Below are 24,455 nucleotides of genomic sequence, written 5' to 3' on the forward strand. Positions count from 1 at the left end.
GTGCAAGAAAATGACTAAGCTTTGTGATAAATGAGGGTGGAAACTAAAAGACAGTTTTCTGAGAAAGAAGTTCCACAAGGATGTAAATACTTCTAACAGCGACAATTCCATAGTGCCATTGAATACTCTGCTAATCATAAAGTATTTATTTGCCCTCGATTTAGGCAAAACCCAAATTAGAATGATACAAGATGGGGCGTGTGGGTGGCTCAGTTGGTTAAGTGACCAACTCTTAATTTCAGCTCAGGTCATGATCTCAGGGTCATGAGATCAAACCCTGTGTTGGGCTCTCTGATGAAATGAGGAGTCTACTTGAACTTCTCTCCCTCTGCCCTTTCCCCACTTGCACACTCACGTGCTCTCTCTCTCACCCAAATAAATAAATCTTTTGAAGAAATGATTCAAGCCTATAATACAAACCAGAATATAATACTAACAAATAACTGTCCATTTTGATGTCAAACCTTCCTACTGTGGTGTGCACATTTCCACACCTCAGCTTATTCTTTTTTTTTTTATGCCTGCTTTATCTGCACCATTGTCTCCAGCACAGTGGCCTACACTGGTGTTCCATATCTTTTTCAACATTTTTATTCTACTGTTTAACTTATGAGTATCATTTTGCTTGATTAAAAAAGGCCAAATAAGAGTCAAATAACTTGGATTTCTTTTTTGTAACCTGTCTGCTAAATAATACATCAAACATTCCAAAATATGTGTCTCTTAAGTCTTCACCTTCTTGTGTTCAAATAGATTTTTCTTTTATTGTTTTTTCCAGTGTCACAAGCTTTGCCTGCTGTTGGCCTCAATCTTCCCAAGCCTGTCTTTTTGCAGTTTTATATTTGTGTTCATCAGAGAGTTATTTAACCAGTTACAGTGGTTTCTGCAGACTTATCTCCCAACCATTTTTTTTTCTTTTTTCCAACCATTTTTTTTTGTGTGTGTGTATACAATTGGCATGGTTGGTGATGAAGGTAGAATTTAATTTCTCAGCATCTTGCAACTACCTGCCTTTTAGAATTCCTTGTTGTCTTTGTTCACAGGACTATTTGGCACCTAAGAGCTTGGCTTATGGAGAATCTCTGTCTATATTTGATGTTCTCCTCTTTGATATTGTGAAATTTCATAGTAGTGCCCTGCATCCCACTCCCACCCCTCATAATTCTCTATTTTCATTATCTGCTCATGACTTTAGGACTTTTAAACTTTCTGTTCCCTCTGCCTGGCACATTCTTTCATATCTGTTCTTTATATGTCAGGCTCCCTCTCATTTTGAGGTTTTAGTTTAAATGTCATCTCCTTAGAGAGGATCTCCATGATTATAATTAAAGTACCCTTGATATATGTGATATACATACACCTACACCCCCCACACACACACACACTTACTCTATCTCATCACTCAATTTATTGTTCTCCTGGTGTTTAACATGATCGGTTACTATTATGTCAACTGATTTGCTTCCTTGTGTGTTATCTCTCCCTCACCCCTACCCCAGCCACCAGTGAGGACTTGGATCTCGTCCATCTTGTTCATTGTTGTTTCCCAATTCCTAGCATTGGACTGTCACCCAATAAATAGGTGTTGGAGGAATGAATGGTCTAGTGCTACATTAGTCTGTAAGCTCTAAGCAGAGAAGGTCAAAATGCATTAACTGAGTGAAAATTCATTAAAGGAAAAATCAATTCTTAGAATGCAAATAGAATTAAAAGATTATTTATTTCATAATTTCCATTTTATAGGTAAGCATTTAAGGAAATGAAATAATTTGTACAAGGTTTTATTTTTCAGTGAGTGGTAGAAGGAGGAAAGCCAGGAGTAGAATCTATGTCTTCAGATTTCCAGAAAAATAAGTATTAATCAAAGGTCCTCTTCCTACTGACACTTATTGACTTGATTTTCAAATTTCCCCATAAATGCCCAACCTGAACTCTCACTCCAGCCAACCAAATCAACAACACATAGCTTATTAACAATAGCAAATCCTGGCTATTTCTTCTGTACGAAGCCGAATCTCTCCAATCCTTCCGTCCTCACAGAAATTCAGCTCAAAAGACCTTCTGTCAGCTCTAGTCTTATCAGGTGCTCTGTAACTTGTATAGCTCTTTACACCTCTGCCTTTCTGCCTAGATAGTAGATCTGGAACTCTCTATTTCATTTACATTTCTTCACTACTGTATATTTAAAAAACTACCCGTGATATTTTGCAGCTCCTCTCATAAAGATATGGAGTCTATTCCTCTGCCGGATTCTGTTTTTTGAATCTAGGCTTAACCATGTGGCTTGCTTTGGCTGATGGAACATTAACAAATACATTGCAAACAGAGGCTCAAAAGATGCTTCTAGTATGAGGGGTTTGCTCTCTCTTGCTGCAGTCGGAATCCTGATCCATCCTATGAAAAAGCACAAGCTAGCTTTCTGGAGAGGTCACAGAAAGGAAAACCTAGCTGCCTTCACTGTCTGCCTGCCAACTGCTAGACATGTGTGTGGGTCCATCCTAGAGCACCCAGCCGCTGGTCTATCTGACAGTTGACAGAAGACATATGAATGAGAATATCAAAAGAATTGCACAAATGAACTCAGCCCAAATTGCCAACCCATAGAACCGTGAGCTAACAATGACTGTGGTTTTAAGTCACTAAGTTCTGGGATAGTTTGTTACATGGCAAAAGCTAACTGATACACATACTATACTTCCTACATGGCTTTCTAGTCATCTTTATTTGCTACTTCTCAGAGGTACCTCGCTAGTTATGATCCATGTATCCCCATTTCACAGAGAGGAAAAATCAATGCCAAGAGGCTTTGCTAGTATTGATACCCTGACATGCTTAATTCTTTAGATCCCATATATTAGAGATAAATCCTCCTTAGAGACTTTTTAAGGGAGCAGCCACTGAAAATGTTTACAAAGGAATTAGGTAATTGAGGACGTGCAGACAGTTCCTGAAAGCCAGGCTCCAAAACAATAAGCATGAGCTTAAGTTGGGTTTATAAAATTAATAAAGCCAGAATTCAATTTTGTCTGCTTACCTCTTATTTTCTTACTAGCAGCTGTCAAGGGTATAAAACATCTAGGCAGTTCCAAGGTTGGAGTCACTAGAACCCTCATAATAATCATAATAATTATCAATAATATTTATTGATCATATTCTGTTAGGTACTTTCCACATTTATTATCTCTGAAAACAAGCCACAATAACCCTATTAGTTAATAGGCATTACTTCCCTCTTACAGAAGAGGAATTTAAGGGCTGGAGAAGTTTAAGAAACTAGCCCCAAACCACAGAGCTGGCAAGGCAGAGAACTGAAATTCAAACCAGCGTTAGTCTATACAGCTTTTCTCCTTTGGATTCACTGCAGTACGATTTCTGTTTCTTTTCAGATATTAGGATGCAGGTCATGAGCCCCACATCTAAGGGATACCTGCAGGGACCATTCCTCAGCAAGAAAGCGGAGTTTCTGTCATGTATCAAAATCTAAGTGATTTCCCTTTCAAACAGCTGAAGTCTGTTATCCTTGGTATACTTCGAGAAAAGCTTCCTATTTGTCTACAGCATTTACTTCTCACTGTAAGTTTTGAAGAGGCAGAGGGAATACGTTAGTTAAGTCATGAACTAGACACATGTCTTTCTAACTTAGAGCCAAAGAGAATAAGTACTACCTTCCCAAACTTTTGATTTCAATTCCTAAAACCCCCCCCAAGGAGAGACCTCAATATTTAAAAGCTTTGCAGTGACAAACAGTCTTTACAAATATGTTTATGTTCCCGATGATAAAACAATGCACAGCACACTCATGTCCTCCTTTAATGACCTTTTACACCTCTTAAGTAGTAAAAAAAAATGGATACTGGGCTTTTAATTTAACCTAACTGATCATCTCTTACCTGCTAGTTACATTTTAATGTCTCCTTTTCCCTCAGTTATAGGATCAAAAAACTCATTTTTTTCAAAGTTTTTATTTATTTATTCATGAAAAACACACACACACACAGAAAGAGAGAGAGAGAGGCAGAGACACAGGCAGAGGGAGAAGCAGGCTCCCTGCAGGGAGCCCGATGTGGGACTCGATCCCAGGTCTCTAGGATCACATCCTGGGCTGAAGGGAGCCGCTAAACCGCTAAGCCACCTGGGCTGCCCCAAAAAACTCATTTTATTTTGTGACCTCTAATGGGTGTTTGTCTGTTGTGTGCTCTACACCCAGGTGAGACTTCAGAGTCTCACTTCCAGGATCCCCTCCCCCTTCAAGTCCTTGTGATGACACTTGTATTTAGAGACGTCTGTGTCCCCCCATTGACAGCTGGCCCCCAGCCTTCATCCTCATTGTATCCCAAAGCTTAGGACAGCTCCTGACACACATCAGAGCTTACTAAGTGTACACTGAATTATACCTTTGGGATCCCTACCTCGCACATAGAAGCGATTTTCTGAGTGTTTATGAATTACTCAGGTAATGGAGGAATGATGGCAATCATCAAACTAGGGGAAGTTAATCATGATTGTAGGCAGATCTTAGGGGCAGGAGATTGATGATAATTTCTTTCCTCTATTTTCACTTATCTGAGAGCAAGAGGGTTCCTTTCCTTTATAAGTTCCTTTCCCCATACTCCAAACTAGACATCTAACCCTGCCAACATGAGCCAGCCTCTCTTTCTTGCAAGGCCAGTTTCATAAATATAATTCCACTAACTTCTATACCAGTCGCTTTAGGAATCATAGCAACCCATCTCAAACCTGGAGAGAATTAAGTGACCAACATCGCTTTAAAAAAGCACAGCTTAGCAGTCTTTCAGTTCCCTTAAAAACAGCCGAGTTCTAAAGAAGCCAAATTGCAGAATTGAGTTCAGGAAGTAAATTACCACAAACACACGGAAATAGCAGCAGGAAGTCTCCCTTGGCAGGTTATACCTACCAAGCTAAAATGCATGCATCTGGAAAATAATATAGCATTTTTTTTAAACGCTGATTTCTCTTGAAATCAGGACCACCTCTGATTTGGTTCCTCCTGCATCTGCTTTGACCACACTCTTGTCAAAATGAAGTTATCTAAACGTCGGTGCTGGGTGAGTGGGCAGCACCAGGACAGCACAAAAGAGATGAGAAAAGAGCAAGGGGAAGGGAAGATGTCACATCCTGACTACAGGGAAACAGTGCAAAACATCTAATCACAGCAGTGCCAGGGAACTTGAACCTGTCCAAAAAGATCCCAAGCTCTCCATGTTTAATTGCCGTTGATGGCTGCTGGCCAGTCATGCATGACAATGCGTGCGTGTCTCATTGCTCCCTGCCTGTGCTCATTGCTGTCAGCTTTCACTCCAGGTGATGAACACAGTCCTCCGACCATGTGAGAGGGGTTGGAGCCAGGGATGGGGGTGGGGTGGGCTGGAGAAGCCCCTCATGGACACAAAGCAGCTTATGCTCAAATAACGCCTAGCTAAGCAGAGTTCTTCAGAAACAGACACGTTAAGGCCAGCTTCAATCCCTCACTTCCCTTCCACAAGTCTGCAGCATATTTGTTTTCCTTGAGAGGAAAACAAAACTAGGACACACCATGCAGATGGGTAGGACATCTGTGACCTGAGGTATGTCAATTGGCAGCAGGCAAATCTCCTGTTTGGTCGATTATATTTGAGCACATGCTTGAGGCGGGCTAGAGAAATTTGAATTACACTTGAACAGCAAGGAACATTTTATTTTGTGGTGACTCGATACTTTTAAACCTCTTCTTTTCTGTCTGGACAAGAGGCAAAATCATGTTTCTGTTGATTCCAGTGACAAGCAAAACTCCCCGGAGCTCGTGGGGGAAAAGATGGTTTATGAAGTCTAGCGTGGTGGTGGGATGATTTGGAAGGAATCCATCAATCCTCTTGCAGCCTAATTGCTCATTTTTAGTGTGGGATCAGTCTAGAACTTCTCTGGAGTTTCAGATGCAAGATAGGCTGCTTCAAGGCACAGATCAGTGAGAAACCTCAATGCACAGCACAGAATAGTGCTGTTGAGTTTCGAAACCACTTTCTGCACAGGGCCTGCCACTTGTCTACACTCTGTGAAGTGTTGAGAAGAGCTTAACTTCTCTCTGAGCTTTAATTGCCTTATCTCTAAAAATAGGCATTTCTACCTCATGAGGATGCTATGAGGATTAAATAGGCTGATGTCTACATATGAGCTTCCTCTGCAGATAAACAAACAAACTGCAGGCACGTAAGGACAGGGACGTGTGGTCTATTTGTTTTCGTAAACTTAGTGATAGAGCACGGTGGCAAGTGGTACAAGCTCTGAAGTTCGTCAGGACTAGATCTGAATCCCGACTCTTACTAACTAGCTGTTGAGTCATGTTAATTTTCTCATTTTAAAAATAGAAAGGGTTATTCTTACCTGAGAAACAGCTGAGCTGATGCACTTAAGAGATCTGACATACAGTAAATGTCCCCAAAAGGGTAAGAAGCTCCTAGCATATAGATGCAGGACAAAAACCCAGAAGTAAGTTTATGATTTTGAAAATTAAATCATCTGTGATGGGAACACAGTTGTTGCTGATTAGCAATTTGAGATAAACGGTATCAGTGTCTTACTATTTTTCTGAGCAAGAACCAAAAAGAAAAAATGAGGACACCAAGTTTCTTTTCATTATACCAACCTTTATCTCCACAACAGAACTGGTTTAACTTTTTTTCTGATTAGGTAAACAACACCTGCTTATTGTGAAAATTAAAAGAAAAAAACCAACCAGTCAATAAAGGTAAAGAGAAGAAAATAAAAATTACATGAAATTTCACTGTCCTGTGATAAGCACCAATATTTAGTAACCATCAGAGTAAAGTAAGCAAGAAGCCCCAGGAGAATGTTCCTTGATCATTTCTCACCCTCAAGAAGAGCATTTAGCATCAGTCCATGGACCAAAGGGCCTCTTTGGGAGCTGTGGGATCCAGGACCATACCCAAGAGACTCAGGAGGAGTCTTGCCAACCTGCATGTTGGGTAATCAGCATACAGATCTCATTATAAGCTGTGGGTCCTGATGTGGACTCTGAACCAGTCTCAGTCCCTCTAGCTGAGGAGTCCTTAGATAACAGTCTTAGACATTTGCCCGTGACAACAGAGCCTTTGGAAAGATCCAGATTTCCAGAGAAGAGAATCTAACACACACCATTAAGGCAACGCCCCCTCAAAAACAAACAAACAAACAAAAAACCCCAAACAATCAGGTTAGATGCATTGGACAGGATAAGAGGAACAGTTTGACTTTTCCTTTTATCTCTTCCAAGGCAGCACAGCTCAGTTCCAAGAGGGACCTTCCTGGCCTGTGATTTCTCCTGCAAGGTAAAGTGAGAGCACGTGAGTGAGCACCTGACTGCCCCAGCTATGCAGGATGCTGCCAGAGAGGCCCATCTCTCTCTCTGTCAGCCCATCCAGAATTCTGAGCCTTGAGCTACACTAGTAGGGGGTAGGAAGCTGTTGGAAGAATGGCAGATAGGACTCTTGGGGGGCATTAAAGGGACATAAATCTTACTAATTAGGTTGTGGGCTCCAACAATAAGCCTTTCTGCAAGCTGCTGGGGATGCCTCACCCATGAATTCCCCAACTGGCCCATGAACATCCCACATGCCACACAGGACCCACACCCCCATGCTGTGGTCAGCCTTGTGTGTGGTCCCAATGGTGATAAGAGTATACAGACAGCTAGTGAGCACTTGCAGAAGAAACCAGAAACTTGAGCTTTAGCAATGCCATTGGGAAAGCAAAAGAGACACTGCCAGCACCTGGACTGATGCATTGCTAGGTCGAGAGAGCATACAAACTTAAGAATCCTGCCACAAGAAGGAGAAAAAAGCATGAAGCAGATGTATCCATAGATGCAAGAAAGCCTACGAGGCCCCGGCAGGGCAGATTGAAGGCATTTCTCCTCTAAAATCCGTCAATAGAACTAGAGGAGATTTGCTATTTCACATATGGAGACAGCAACATGAGACTTTAAGGACACGAAAAATCAAGAAAACCGTGACACCAGCAAAGGTTGAGAATAATTTCCAGCAACCAATCTGAAGATGTGGAGATGTGTGACTTACCAGATAAAGAATTCAAAAGAGCTGTTTTAAGGAAGCTCAGCAAGTTATAAGAAAACTCAGAAGGACCATCCAAAGAAATCGAAGCAACACACAGACAAAATGAAAAGTTTAACAAAGAGAAATAAGAAAAAAGAACAAAACAAATTCAGGAGCTGAAAAATAATGAAATGGAAATGGGAAAAAAAAAAAAAAGCAAGACAGAGCATCAATAGCAGAATGAAACAATTACAGTAAAGAATCTGTGAAGTAGAAAACAGGATCTTTGCAATTATCCAGTTGGAGGAAAACAAAGGAAAAAAAGAGGAAAGCCTACTTGATCTATGAGATGCCATCCCAAGAAACAATATGCAAATTATTGGAATCCCAGAAGAAGAGAAGGAGAAGGAAGCAGAAAGCGTATTGAAAGAAATAATGGAGGAACACCTGGGTGGCTCAGTGGCTGATTGTCTGCCTTGGGCTCAGGGCGTGATCCTGGGGTCCCAGGATCAAGTCCCACATCAGGCTCCCAGTGAGGAGCCTACTTCTCCCTTGGCCTATGTCTCTGCCTCTCTCTCGGTATCTCTCACGAATAAACAAAAAAAATCTTAAAAAAAGAAATAATGTATAAGAACCTGTATACCTTAAGCTTATATAATATTACATGTCAATTATATCTCAACAAAGCTGGAAAATAAATTTCAAAATTTGTTACAAATTAAAAGTATTTGGTAATTATCCTTTTATGTATATGATCGTGTGTGTGTGTGTGTGTGTGTGTGTGTGTGTTTTACTTTACAACCCAACACGGTGTTCTTCATTAGAGAATGTAGTCCATTCATCTTCAGTATTACCAACTACCTCTGGTTTTTCTCTTTGATATTTAATTACTTCCTGTTCTTTTTCCCTTTATCTTTCTTTTTTGCTGGTTTGATCAAATTGCTATTCATTGATTTTTTTATTTTTTTTAATTTGAGAAAGAGAGCAGAGAGAGAGAGAGTATGAGTGGTGGGGAGGGGCAGAGGGAGATGGAGATGTGGGGCTCTATCCCAGGACCCTGAGATCATGACCTGAGCCGAAGGCAGATGTTTAACCCACTGAGCCACCCAGGTGCCCTGCTATTCATTACTCTTTCCACCATTTTTAATTTAGAAGTTTTCTTATTTTCTTTTTTTACAATTCTACTAGTGGGTACTTTTCCATCCCTAAGAGTCATAATGATACATATTTCTGAACTGCTTTATGGAAATAAGATGCCTATTATTGTATCCTCTATTTTTTCTTCCACTGCTCCTGCCCATCCCAATAAGATGACACTTTCAGAGGAATTTTTCTTCCCTGGCCCACAGCACACATACACATATATAGTACCCCCCCAATGACTACAATATTTGGGATGCTATTATTCTCCAGTCCTACACCCACAGCTCCTATTTTGCTTCAATAGTTCATTTTTTTGTTTGTTTTAGATAATTTTTGGGTTTTCTTCTATAGAATGTCACTTTTATTTTAGAAATCATAATTTAGCATTTATATCACACATTGCTAGTTACTTTATCATTATTTAGTTATCATTGCAAGTATTGCAGTGTTAACTGCTCATCACTTGCTTTTTTTTTTTTTTTTAATCTTCTACCTTAAAATCTCTGCTCTGATTCATTTACTGTTTGACTATAGCCATCTTTTGAGTACTCTCTTCAAAAAGACCTTATGGAGGAAAAATTCTTTAAGCCCTTGCATATCTACAAATTTCTTTCCTTCATGCTGATAGGTAAATATTATCTCAGCTGGAAATAATTTTATTGGGTCACAGTTTTTACACCCAGTAGTCCAGAGCTGTAATTCTGAAAATCTAGTTTCCAATGCTACAGCTAAAAAGTCTTTTGCTTCTCTGATTCTTCCTCTTTTCATTCTCTTCCTCCTTCTTTGTAAGTAATTTGTTTTATTCACTCTAAAACATTTAGAAGTTTCTCTTGGAGTTTCAGAAATTTTACCATACACTAAATTAGATGCTTTATCATAAAGCCTGCCTAGAATTTCATGAACACTTTTGATATGCAGACTGAAGCCTCTTTTCCCTTCTACTTTGTGCTTCTTTTTACCTCTTATCCATCTATTCCTTATTTCCTCTCCTGGAACTCCTCTTATTTGTATGTTAGGGCTACTGAACTACTGAAGTTTAAAAATTTGATGGGCATTTTTTTTTCCAGAAAGCATTTTATGCTATAGTTAAATCTTTTTATCTGATTTGTATACACGTACATATATGTATGTATATATTTCTTTTGTATATATTTCCCCAAAATGCTAGTTTATGTTCTGGGTGTTCTGCTTATTTCTCCTCCATCAGGTTATCAAATCCCATAAATGAGTTATATTTCTCTTTGCCTGGTGATGGTTGAATTTATCCTTGAGGTTCAGCTCTTGCTGCTGGGGTAGCTTAAGCATTAGCAATTCTGTATAGATTAAAGAAACAGCAGTTACTGCCCTTTGAGTCAATGATATACCAGCTGGCAAATGGCCAATTCCTTATTGAGAAATGGTTTCCTATTCTTCCAACTTCAAAAGCTTGTTCTCTCCTCTCATTTAGAATGCAGGACTCAGCGTACTTGTTTGGAAACCCTTCTGTGTCTCTTGCAAGAACACAAATACAGCCCAGCTTTTCCTTTCCCACTGGCCCATTGATGTCTACAAGCCAAGTGTGACCCAGGAAAGAAAAGTCTTGCACCAACTTCCAGCACTTTCCAGGCTCTGCCCGTCTATGAGACCCGGAGTACTAGGTCAGAAGTGATATTTGATCAAAGAGGGCTGAGGAGGGTGGACACATTGAGGATATTCTTTATTCCCATAATTAGTCACATAAAATCTTACTGAAATCGAATGAGATTCTCCAGCCATTGTTCATTCTGTAGCCATTGATAAAAAACACTGCTTTAAATAATGTTTTATATAGTGTTTTAAAAGTTAGAAGCCTTGGAGCACTTGGGTGGCTCAGTCATTTAGTGTGTTAGACTCTTGAAATTGGTTCAGATCATGACCTCAGGGTCATGGGATTGAGCCCCATGTTGGGCTCCATGCTCAGCAGGGAGTCTGGTTGAGGATTCTCTCTCCCTCTGCCACGCCTCCTGCTCATGCTCTCTATCTAAAATTAAAAAATAAAATATTTTATTAAAAAAAGTTAGAAGCCTTGATCTGAACCCGTGTCTACTTGGGGATTCATTTTCCCTCACTTTTTTACCACTCATTTTTGTGTATCTTTACTACCTATAATTTTCAACTCATATTGTCTTATTTTGAATATATATTACTTTATAAATTGCTGAATTTATTTAATGATATATTTTTTTCTTATTTTTCTTTCACAGGGTTAATCTTTATAAGTCTTTGAAGATATTTCTTTAGAATATTCACTAATGTAACATTTTTGTTCATTGTAAAAATACAGACTTAGCTGATTGCTTGTCATTTATTAAGGCACCAAGCATTCATATGATTAGACCTCGAGCCTACTTTTACCATCTCCATTGGCCATTTCTGGGGAAGGACATTTAATTGTATTTTAAAATGTGACAACATCATTGTTAAAAGTCTGATAAAACTATGGATGAAGAGTTACCCTCCTTGGGCTTTTGCTGGTACAGTTCCACTTACGTGAACTATTTCTGAGGGTTGATTTAAAGCACTGCCCTCCAGTCTGGAGAGAGGAAAATCAGTTTGTGTGCTCATTTGGTTTGGGGACAAAAATCTGACAGCTCTGTCAAAGGTGCGAATATTTTTCAAGCAAGTAACAAATCCTGACAAGTTGGACTTCATCATCCTCTGCAGCCCTGGGTGAGAGTGAAGCCTGTGGTGAGAATGGAGATGAGTCAGAATTAGACATGGAACTTTCTGGAAGACAGGGGAGTCTGGGCATAACTACAGCATTTATATAAATACATACACATGCACGTGCACACACACACACACACACACAGCTCTCTGGGGCTATGTATAATTCTGAAAGCTGGATTTTTGGTTCTTTTCATGTAGAAATTATCAAAGAAATTCCAATGTCAGATGCTTTTTCAACATAACCAGACTGATGCACTTAATCTTACATGAAATCTACAAGCATGCATTTTCTGAGGAAATATGCTATGTGCAATCCAGGTCAAAACACTGGAAAATACCAAGAAATGTAATACATCCTGTGTTCAGAAGCTGATACTGTTGGGCAACATTTCAAAAGCAGAAACTGGTTAAGCCACAAATGGTGGGAATAGAATATGAATATTACAAGGGTCCAGAATAGGGAGAGATTAGCAATTTCTGGAGTTAACACAGAAAGACTCCATGAGAAGGGTGTAACTGGAGCCAAATCTTAATAATGGATGGGATTTGGATTTAAGGAAAGGAGAAAGAGCATTTACAGAAGCACAGAAACAGAAATAAACATGGTGGCTATAGTGGATGGTGAGGAAATTTTCCTCGTTCTGAGCTGACAGATATGTGCACTAAAGAGTTGTGATATCTTCCAGCTGGAGTCAAATAATCTTGAAATTAAAAAAAATGTATAAGCCCTATGTGGTCATTTTTTGAAGAGAACAGATACTGGGAATCCTGGTGACTCAGAAGAGTGGGCAAATGGAGACACTAAAGCTGGAGGCTGGCTTAAAGCAGATGCTTGGGGAGCAGGGTGAGGGTGGGGACAAGGATGGCTGTGAGGCCTGGGATACAGAGAAGTAACAGACATTTGTGTTTTATTGTCCATCTTGAAAAGCCACATTCATGTTAGATGTTTCCCTCAAATGATGTCTTAGCTAATTTTGACACTCTGTGACATTGGATAGGAGTTGAAACTTTTTGTTGCACCAACCTGGAGGAGAAGGAAAGACCATTCTGTAGAGAAAGAATACACTTTTGGCTGGAAGTAGCATGGGTTTAGAGATGAATGCTAAGAAAGCAGATTCCAGCCACTGTGTCCCTGCTATCTGCTACCTGAAGGGTACTTACATCCATTCATTCAATACTGAGCAGTGATTTGAGCACTTGCAATGTCCCAAATGCTGAGGGGAAATGCAACCAGACACTCTGGCATCATAGGTCCTTACAGGTCCTCACAGTGCCTGGTGGCCTCTGGAGTCAGTGAACACAACCCTCTCTTAAAGGGTAAATCTTCCCTCAATATTTAGCCACTGCTTGGACATTTCCAATAATGAGGGACTTACTCCACCCCCCACCTGACCTCCCAGGCACACTGACCTTCAGTTTATGCTTCAGAATAGTAGAAGTTGTTGGAAAATTAGTTCTTACGTCAGAGTGAAATTTGCCTCTTTAGAGTTGTTCTCAAACCAAGGTGAACATCATTCCCCATAAAATATTTTCAAAACCACAGATTACCAAACCACACCTAGAAGCCACTGAATCAGAACCAATAGGAATGCTAGGAATCTTAATCATAAAAAGCCTACAGATGAGGGGTGCCTGAGTGGCTCAGTAGGTTCGGTGTCTGCCTTTGGGTCAGGTCATGATCTCAGGGTCCTGGGATTGGGCACTAAGTCAGGCTCCCTGCTCAGTGGAGAGTCTGCTTCTCCTTCAGCCCTTTCTCCTACTCTCTCTCTCTCTCTCAAATAAATAAATAAAATCTAAAACAAACAAACAAACAAACAAGCAAACAAACAAACAAAAACCTCTACAGATGATCCTGAGGGGCAGCCAATCTTCGAAGGGCTGCTGTTATGTATCTCCTTAGTATTGTTCTTGTTCTGTTCACTAGAATTACATTAAACCTTGAAACAGAAGCTAAGCCATCCTTTACTCATAGTCTTTCAAATACTTGAAGACAAACATCTTCTCTAACTTCCTCAAACCCCTGCCACTTCTGTAATTACTTCTCCACAGGCTGAAGACATCCACTTGCTGCATCTGTTTCTTATATAATGTGACTATCTGCTACTCTTCACTACCTCCTTTATATTTCATGAAATGGATTCTGTTTTGTCAATATTTTGTGGTGTTAATATGCATCTAAAATCCAGATGTGGTCTGGCCAAATGAACACTTACTCTTGTTGGTCCAGACACTGTGCTTCCATTAATGAAGCTTATTTCTTGGCATCATCCAGTTGCTTCCCAATGCTATTAGCTCATTTAAAGCTTGGGCCAATGAATCTGCCCCACCAAATATTTTTTCAGTAAGCAATTATTAAGCCAAGATCCAGTTGTTGCTGCATTTTATGCCTTTGATATTTGAATCTCAATATGAGACTTTATCTTTATACCTATAAGTTTTAATTTCAGTTAGGATTACTTTTAATCTTTCATCTGTCATCAACATATTTGCTTCATATCGATATTTAGGTCAAATATGAAAATACTCCAGAAGCAAATTGGAATTATGGATAGTTGTCAGTTTCTTTTTCTTGAGCTCCCTTTTTAGCAGTAAAACCTAGACTCATTTAAACAATGAAATGGAAAAATGAAGTTCCAGACTAGAATGCTAAGTTGATTACTTGTTTATCACTAATGCTGTTTTACAAACTGTGATGAAGATTTTTAGCACAGAACTCTGGTATGTATTTTTAAGGGTGAATTACAGCGGTTAAACAGTATGAACCCTACAATGCAGTTCACATCTCATAGAAAAGCTAGGTGTTTTGGGTTAAAAAATAAATAAATCCTTTCCACTCAGAAACAACTGTTACAAAAATGTAAATTTAAGATAATAAAACAGTGTTCCTTGAAAAATGAACAAACATAGATGAGTTTAATATTCCTAATGCAGAGAGAGAGAGAGAGAGAGAGAGAGAGAGAGAAATATGAAGGAGAGGAAGCCAAAGTAATGAAGCAGAGCTGGTCCTTGAACATTTTAAGAAGCAGGTAAATTTCCACCTGCAGACCTTACATTATACAAGTGAATGCCAAATCTCTATTTTTCATCAGGCTATTCACACATATGTGCTCAAATGTAGAAGATGTAAGAGAGCAAATCTAATGAGAGTTTCATGGGCAGGCAGTTACATGAATGATAAAAAACTTCTTAAAGTATCTCGACCCAAATTAGAGTGGTGCCCGCTTTATAATAAGGGCAATGATAATCAGGATGATTTAGAGCCACTTTAATCAAAGGCTATATTAGAACGTGGATCCCAGAGGTGAGAAGGCAGTTATTAGTTCACCGAACCACCCCAATCCCTAGGCATTCATAGCTCAACTCACACTGAAGGATTTCAGTGTCTTTGTAAAAGAAAATCCCCTTCTGAAATTATTTGGCTTGTGAGGAGGAGGGATGGTCTAGTAAAAATAAGGGGAGGTAAGGAAAAGAATTTGATGTTTAAATAGAAAAAGTGGGTTGGAAGTTGAATGGGAAATAAATATCTTTACTTCAAAGTTGGGATGGGACAAGGAGAATCCAGGTGCCTGCAAATGATTCATGTTTTTGGTCACCTTTCAGTTCGATTAAGGCACCTAGAATTATACAGTTCAGCAGTAAATATATTTTTAAAAATATGATTTAGGAAGCTTATAAAACATTAAAAAATCACTTATTTGTATGCTGATGAATTCCAGATTTATATTTCCATGCTTGACTTCTTTCATGAGCTCCAGACTTGATTAGTAAGCTCTCTACTTTGCTGTCTAAAAGAAAAATCAGACTTACTATGTCTTAAACTCAATTTTTGATGCCAATTTTGTAGATTTCCCACCTCACAATTGTTCTACTCTCTAGTCTTCTTTTTTAAACCTCGTAAATATTAGTATTTCATTTTCCAGGCAAAAACCTGAGTCATCCTTGACCTCCTCATTTCCCTCTTACCCCCTATCCAGTCTATCAACAAGTCCTGTGTTTCTTCTCCATTCTCCACCACCATCCCATAACCCAAGACAACAGTCTCTACAAAACTACACATGACACCATGTAATTGAGAATTCATTATATTCTGTTAAATCAAATCCTCGTGCTAGGGCAACTTACACATTTAATTAGATGCATTTGTCTTTGGGAAGTTTGCAACTAGTCAAGGTGGATGACTACATACCCCTCCCAACCAGTCCCAATCTTCTAAAGTTGCTCCTTTCAGTTCATTTTCCACATAACGGCCAAGAGCGATCCTTTTAAAATATAAATAAGATCATGCCATTCTTCTGCTCAACAAACTCCAAGTGTGTTTATATACACTCAGAAATAAAATCCAGGCTGCTCACCATGACCTGTAAGGCCTCATGCCATCTGGTGCCGGGGCACCTCTTCAAGCTCATCTGCTACCAGTCTCCCTGAGCTTCTTGCTGTTCTTCATGGTAAGAATGCATCATCTCCTCTCAGGGCCTTTGTATTTGAGGTGCCTCCTGCCCAAACACTCTCCTGGATGCCAGCAAGTTTGCTTCTTCATTTCAATCAAGGTTCTGCCCAAGTACCTCCTCAGAAGTAACACTCTCTCCAATTAATACCGTCTCCAGCAACACCTATTCTCATTCCCGTCTTTAGTTTTCTTCATAGCATTATCATTGCCTGATACGATGTCACCTGGGGGAGAGAGGAAGCGTGGGCTCAGCATCAGGATTCTTTAAAACTGGGCAGCCCCGGTGGCTCAGCGGTTTAGCGCCGCCTTCAGCCCAGGGCATGATCCTGGAGACCTGGGATCGAGTCCCATGTCAGGCTCCCTGCATGGAGCCTGCTTCTCCCTCTGCCTGTATCTCTGCCTCTCTCTCTCTCTCTCTCTCTCTCTCTCTCTCTCTCTTTCCCTCTCTCTGTCTCTCATGAATAAGTAAATAAAATAAAAAGGATTCTTTAAAACTCCCCAGGTGATTGCAGTGTGCAGCCCAGGTTGACAATCTCAGGACTGAAGGGCAAGAGGTAAATACACAGGGCCTCCAGCAGCTAGAATGAGATTGGAATGCTTCTGCAGACCAATTTGGTTTTGTGATACTGAAGGAATGTCTCAGAACTCTCTTCTTCTCCTCTGGATAAATGCTCAAAAACAAAGAAGGTTGAGCTCAGAAGTTGTTTTCTCTCTCATGAAGTCTCTTTCCTATGGGAGAAGAGCCTAGTTAGTAAAACAAGATCCCTGTCGTCAGACAACCTAGCTTTGCATCATGGTGCCACCACCTGGGCAGGTGACTCTTCTCTGTGCCTCAGTTTTCTGTAAAAACAGAATAACAACATTATTTCACTAATGGAGTTGCTGAGGGATTAAATGAAGTCTACATAAAGGGCTAGAGCAGTACCTGACACAAAGTAAGTGCTCTGAAAGCGTTTGCTGTTATCTTTGAGGGAATGGCTCTCCAGCAGAAAATGTATGTGGAAAATTCATTTGGCCAATGATTTTGAAAGTAGCCAGAGGGATTGAGACAGACCATTTCCTTTGACACTCTAACTCCACACAAGAACAGAGTTGGTTAATGATTAGACCCTATAAAATTTTCCATGTCATGTGCTTTTCCCCACCAGGCAATAGAAAGTAATTAAGAATTATGGGAAGCGGATTCAGTGAGAGGGAAGGCATGCCTTTCTAGGGACAAGCTCCAAACCCTAACGAGGTTATTGGCACAGGTGTCTCCTGCAAATAAATTAATGGGGAGGCAGATCCAATCATTAATCTGTCATCCAAACTTGGTGTTTAGAGGCATTTGGGGAGATGGGGTTTCCTTTGCCCAACCTTGGTGGTGTCTGGAGCAAAGAGGAGGAAGCAGAGTGATTTCATTAGGATAACAAGGCTGTTAAAGAACAATCTGGCTCTTTAGATGGTATTTATAAAGCATTTCAAAGAAACTGTGTTCTGACAGCTGCTGTCAGTCTCTTACATCGGAACCGTGGTGATTTATTGATACAGCAGGGGAGCTGTTATTATCCTTATTTGTAAAAGTTTTACACATACTAAGAATCTATCTTGACTGGTTGCAAACTTCCCAAAGACAAATGCATCTAATTGAAAGTGTAAGTTGCCCTAGCAAGAGGATTTGATTGAACAGGATATGATGAATTCTCAATTACATGGTGTCATGTGTAGTTTTGTAAACTGCTTCAAGTCCTTTCGGATAAAAGATAGTAGATAAAATTACATTCTCAATTATCTATATGTGGATTACCTGCCACCATTTCTTGGCTTGTTTCCCCTAGTTGATTTCTTTCCTAGACGCAATGTGAATCATTAGAATATAAAAAATGCATATTTTTTTCAAAAGATGAACATACAATTATGTAGAAATCAGCTCTCCACAAAATGTGCAATAGTGCCAAAACTAAATGAATGAATTTTAATTAATTGTAATCTGTATTTATCCATGCCTTTTTACCCCCAGTGTAACTAATTGAGATTTGACTAGATGTACATCAACTCCTGGAGTTCTTTCTTTTCACTCTGGAGTAGTGTAAGACTGTAGAACCTATAGGACAGCAAGGTGACTAGACAACTGAGTTGCCATTAACAGCAGAGGGCAGGTGGAGCCTTTGTGTCATTGTTAGGAACAGACTTACCTATTCACTACTGTGTGGTTAGAAGAATGGGATTTCCTAAAACATTTTCATCAGCTCTGATGCTGGTAGAATCCCAGGACCATTGACTTTTCCTGGGCTGGAAGGGATCTTAGAAACCATCCAGCCTAGGCTCACTCATTTTACAATTGAGTTAACTGAAGCCCAGGGAGATGAAATGTCACATAGTTACTATTGAGCCAAGACAAGAAAATTAGTAAATGTTAACAACTCTTAAATGTGTGCACTCAATTGATTATGCTGTTACCCCTATTTTTGTAGTAAGGTAGTCAGGGGATTGTCAGGAAAAAATGTCAAAGGCAGGAAAGAAACATTGATGAAAAAGTAGGCAAGATTGATGTTGTCATCAGGGGCATTTAAAAAAAATAGGAAAAAAAATAGGGACTTAACTCTCTCCTTTTGGAACGAGAATGCCAGGATCACTAGGAATAGGTAGGTTATTGGGGGGGGGGCAGAGCCACTACATGGCTTCTTCCTCACAAATTAGCTAGAATGAGCCAAATTTTATTCACCTCAGCTTAGAACACGAGGTAGATCAAAGGAGAGGCTCTTGAAACTTGACGGAGATAAATTTTAGACAACTACAGCAAGTGCTAATTTATATAGTGAGTAATAAATTTTCATAACACCAAGAGATAGTTTGAAGATTGAGTAGCTTCAAAACCTAGCTTCAATAAATTAATGTATACGCAGACCATATAGGTTAGTACTGAAAGCTAAGATGTTTCTGGATAGACTTTTAAGTTTTTCATCAGGGAAATGATCCCTGTCTTAGGAAAACATCTCTTGCCACAGTCAAAGTCTAGTGGATCATAAATCTGGCCATACGTTACCGTTATTCTGTGTAAAACATTGTCTCCACAATTTCCAATATGAAAGGTATTAAATATGGAGAGTTTACGTTCCACTTTTGGTCACCTAGGAAGTGATACACACATTGGCTCTGTGTCTTCTTCTGATTGTCACTTTTTGATTACTTCATCAGACATTATTTTTGTTATGCACCCCTAAAAATTGATAGTAGCTCAATTTTTGAAGTAGATATACCTTGTTGTCACCAACAATATATCCTCAACTTCTCTCTCAAATTAATAGAACCTTGATTTTCAGTCAGACATATTGGCATCTTCACTTAAAACTACATTTCCCAGCTTCTCATGAGATTAATGCTATTCACCTTGACATAAGGGGCAGTGCCATGTGAGACTTCTGGGAAGTTTCTTTAAAATGGCAGTAAAGTTCTGTCTTCCATCCTGCTGCATGAGGGGTGTCTGTGATGGCTGTTGCCCGTAGCCATCTCTGATGGGAGCACAATGGCCACTCCCTATGGATATTGCAATACTGCTTCTAAAAGAAGACAGGGTCCTGATGACTGCAAGTGCCATGTCACTCCTGGACTGGCCATCTCCAGATTGCATATGTCAGAAAAAGTAACAATTTCACTCATAATTTGGGGAGTATACTTTACCATAGCTGAACTTAATTCTAACATAATATTTAATTTTGCTTTTCCTGAGTGTAACTCAGTAAAAATTAAAAGTGATTTTTTGAGAAAAAAAATTTGAAACTACTCATTAAAATTAAAAACTAAGAATTCATTACAGGCCTCGGTTAGGTACACAATTCCTGTCCCCTATTATCTTAGTCAAGAGTTGACTATGTTTTCTTTTTCCTAGCCATGACTGGTTTCAACCCTAAAGAACACCTCATCCTTGAATGCTAATCTTGTGGTTCTAATGGCAGGCAATTTGGGTAAGGAAATTGGCAGAGGATTTGAAATTTAAAATAGAAGTTCCTATTGCTCTCCTGCAAAACAATAAGGCCCTTGAAAGTACTTTCTTGGAATATGAATGAAGAACCAATGTCATCAGAAACATATTTATACTATCTAATTAATAACAAACTTAAAAAAAAAATGTGGCCAAACTTTCTATCCATGTTTGACATAGACCCGAAAAATCTTTTTACTGGAGTCAAAAGATATAAGTTCTAATCTTGACTCTGTGAAATACTATCTATATAACCTTGGGAAAATCGTTTAATCTTCTTAAGCTTATCCTCTGAATTTAAAAAATGATAATAATAATTCATATGGTTGATATGAGTATTCAATAGTAGAAAGGAGAATATTTAGCTCAGTACTTTTCACGTAGTAGTTGTTTTATAAGTGTCAGTTAATCTGATTTAATTTGCATGTGCTCATGCCAGTTTGAAGAAGACATGAGTTAGTACTCAAGTTCCACTTAAAAATGCACAAGGTGTCTTTTGTCCATACCTTTGTGGGGGGCAATAGGGCTGATCACCATTGCTCTTGAAAAATCAATTTAAGGGGCAGCCCAGGTGGCTTAGCAGGTTAGTGTTGCCTTCATCCCAGGGCATGGTCCTGGAGACCCAGGATCGAGTCCCACGTTGGGCTCCCTGCATGGGGCCTGCTTCTCCCTCTGCCTGTGTCTCTGCCTCTTTCTCTCTGTGCGTCTCCCATGAATAAATAAATAAAATATCTTTAAAAAAAAGAAAAGAAAAAGAAAATGAACTTAAGAAAAAAATCAATGATCATAAGGTGTCCAAGGATACATTGCAGCTAATCTCTTAACCCTTTGGGGGTGTAAAAATATCCAATACCAACAATATTCTCATTTTTAGATAAGCTGCAGAACAAAATACATTTTATCAAAAGTTTGGTTGAGATTTTTCTGTTAACAAAATAGCTTCAAGAAATGTTTGTGCATTTGTCTTATAAAAAGTAAATACAAAGAGGAGACATAAATTGCCCTGTATATCAATTCACTTTCATACCTTTTGGTATTTTGTGAGTCTGGCCTTTCAAATGATTTATGACACTGGGGATAGCAAAACTATACCACAAAGAACAGGATTTTATGGATTCAGTCAGGATCAGAAGAACTGAATTCAGGATAAGAGTAGCCTGGGGTAGATATGGGAAAAGTATTATGGGGTATATGGGGTAGATATGGGAAAAGGGAGGGTAGGACATGTGTTTTTCTCTTAACTGCAGTCATATTCAATCCATGGTATTCAACATAGAAATATACAAGGGAGAGAGGGAGACAAAAACAAAACTAAAATTAAGGTTACTTTCCCATCTAAAGCACCTTTCTCCTCTTATAGGCACCAACTTTTTTATATGACCCAGCTGATCTGAGCAGTCTCCAACTCTCTCCTGGCCTGGCATCAGAGCATATGTCTCTCACTGTGAGTATAGGCTTTGGTTAAAGAAAGTTTAAAGTTCTCACCAATGAAGAGTGTAATATATTTAAATATTCAATCATAAGCATAGGCAAGCTATCTAAGTGATTTTGAGAGCTTAAGAAAAGCTCCTTTGCTTAAAGAAAATACTCATATTTCTGTCTGCTGAATTTCCACAATTGGGTGGGGTATGAGGAGAAAAGAAACTAATTGAGCATGAATTATAAATTTGTGAGTGTGTGTGTGTGTGTGTGTGTGTGTGTGTGTGTAGAGAGAGAGAAAGAGAGAGAGAATAGGTTAGGAATCTTTACACATATCTTTTTTGATCCTAAATGAATTCTATGAAATAAGTGATTTTATTCCAGTTTGAGAGTAAGAAAATAAAATGAAGATCACAAATATTAAGACTTGAAATCACAAAGCTAATTAGTAATGATGCCACTAGTTGAACAAAGCCAGTTATGTCAGACCCTGAAGGTTTTTTCAAAACAGAACAAAACAAAATCAACTTTGGTGCTTTGCTTTTGGGAGTAAGTCTTAATTGCCTGAATGTGTTTATTTTACCTTTTCCTGAGACAGTAGAACTTATTTTCTGGCACACCTGAGGGTGAATAATGTGCCCCTAATCTGGAGAGGCAGTACTATGTAGTGATTAAAGTGTGGAAAACAGTAGAATGATCTGAATCAAATCTGTTCTAAAATATTAACTATGTTAATATTTTATGTTAATAGTTACTATGTGTAACTCTGTAAATCTTCGCTGCCTTGTCTCTGAAACACATAAGGCATGTGATACCTATTAGTTTACCCTAATGTAGTAGGCACCATCCATCAAGATGGTCCTGATCTTTACCTCAACAAAAGTTGAATACCCCTTGAGTGTGGGCTGGATCTAGTGACTCACTTTTAATAAAAGTTACTGGATGCCACTTCTGAGACTAAGTTACAAAGACTACGACATCCATCTCAAGCACTGACTCATCCTTTTGCTAACTCACTCATTCTCAGAGAAGCCAGCTGTCGTGTTGTGAGCTGCCCTATGGAGAGGCCCATGTGGAGAACTGAGGTCTCTACCAAAGCCAGGAAGGATCTGAGGTCTGCCAACAGCCATGTGAGTGGACTTGGAAGCCGAGCTGCCCCCAGTTGTCACCTTGAGTACAGCCATGTGAGAGACTCTCTGCCAACATCTTGATTGCAAACTTTTAAGAAATCCTGAGCTAAGGTATGGGGTAAACTTCATCAGGATTACTGACCACAGAAAGTGGTTAAGAATACACGTTTGCTTAAATCTGGTAAACGGGGGATGATTTGTTACACAGCAATAGATAACGAAGTGGGTTTTTTTTGGCTCTGACACCAAAAGCAAAGGCAACAAAAGCAGAAATAAACAAATGGGACTACACCAAACTAAAAACCTCTGCACAGAAAAGAAAATCATCAACAAAATAAAAAGGCAAACCTATGAAATGGGAAAAATATCTGTGAATCATATATCTGATAAGGGGTTCATAATCAAAGTATGTAAGAATTCACAAAACTCGGCAGCATAAAGCCAACTGGATAAAATAAATTGAGCAGAGGATCTGAATAAACATGTTTCGAAGAAGACATGCAGATGGACAATAGGTACATAAAAAGATGCTCAACATCACTAATGATCAAGGAAATGCAAGTCAAAACCACAACGAGGTAGTACTTCATACCCAGAATACCTATCATCAAAAAGACAAGAGATAACAAGTGTTGGCCAAGATGTGGAGGAGAGGGAGCGCTTGTGCATTGTTGGTGTGAATGTGAGTTGGTGCAGCCACTCTGGAAAGCAGTATAGAGCTTCCTCGAAAAGTTATAAATAGAACTACCATATAATCTAGCAATTCCACGTCTGGGAATTTATCCAAAGAAAATGAAAACACTAATTTGAAAAAATATATTCACCCCCATCCATGTTCATTGCACCAGTATTTACAATAGCCAAGACATGGAAACAACTAAAATGTCCATTGATGAATGAATGGAAAAGAAAATGTAACACACACACACACACACACACACACACACACACACACAGAGGAATATTATTTAGCCATAAAAAAGAATGAAATCTTGCCATTTGCAGCAACATAGACAGACCTACAGGATGTTATGCTAGGTGAAATGTCAGACAGAAAAAGATAAATATTCCGTTTTTTCACTTACATGTGGAAAGTAAAAAAAAAAAAAAAAAAAGAGGGTAGCCTGGGTGGATCAGTTAGTTAAGTGTCCGACTCTTCATTTCAGCTCAGGTCATGATCTCAGATCCTGGAATCGAGCCACACCTTGGGCTCCACACTGGGCATGGAACCTGCTTAAAATTCTCTCTCTTTCCCTATTACCCATCTGTATGTCTTCTTTGAAAAATGTTTATTCAGGGAGTGGAGGTGGGAAAAACGGGTAAAGGGAGATAAAAGGTACAAATTTCCAGCTGTAAAATGAATAAATCCTGAGGCTATAATCCATAGCATTGTGACTATAGTTAATTATACTACATTGCATATTTGAAAGTGGCTAAGAGAGGGAATCTTGAAGTTTCTCATTAAAAGAAAAAAATGTGTAACTATATATAGTGATGGATGTTAACTGGACTAGTGTGAAGATGATTTTGCAATATATACAAATATTGAATCATTATGTTGTACACCTGAAACTAATATAATGTTACATGTCAATTATACCTCAATAAAAAAATAGGTAATG

At 39.1% G+C, this 24,455-nt stretch overlaps 1 long non-coding RNA gene across 1 annotated transcript; it reads left to right on the top strand.

Annotated features, from left to right (window-relative positions):
- Positions 1 to 2,654: 2,654 nt before the first annotated feature.
- Positions 2,655 to 22,994, top strand: LOC112642899 (uncharacterized). Its single transcript, XR_007409162.1, has 6 exons — positions 2,655 to 2,740; positions 3,387 to 3,573; positions 10,636 to 10,825; positions 20,192 to 20,267; positions 21,645 to 21,728; positions 22,731 to 22,994. It is a non-coding gene; the product is annotated as an uncharacterized LOC112642899 (long non-coding RNA).
- Positions 22,995 to 24,455: the final 1,461 nt, after the last annotated feature.

This window comes from Canis lupus, chromosome 38 (genome assembly GCF_003254725.2).
Source record: "Canis lupus dingo isolate Sandy chromosome 38, ASM325472v2, whole genome shotgun sequence".
In the NCBI taxonomy this organism is placed as follows: domain Eukaryota; kingdom Metazoa; phylum Chordata; class Mammalia; order Carnivora; family Canidae; genus Canis; species Canis lupus.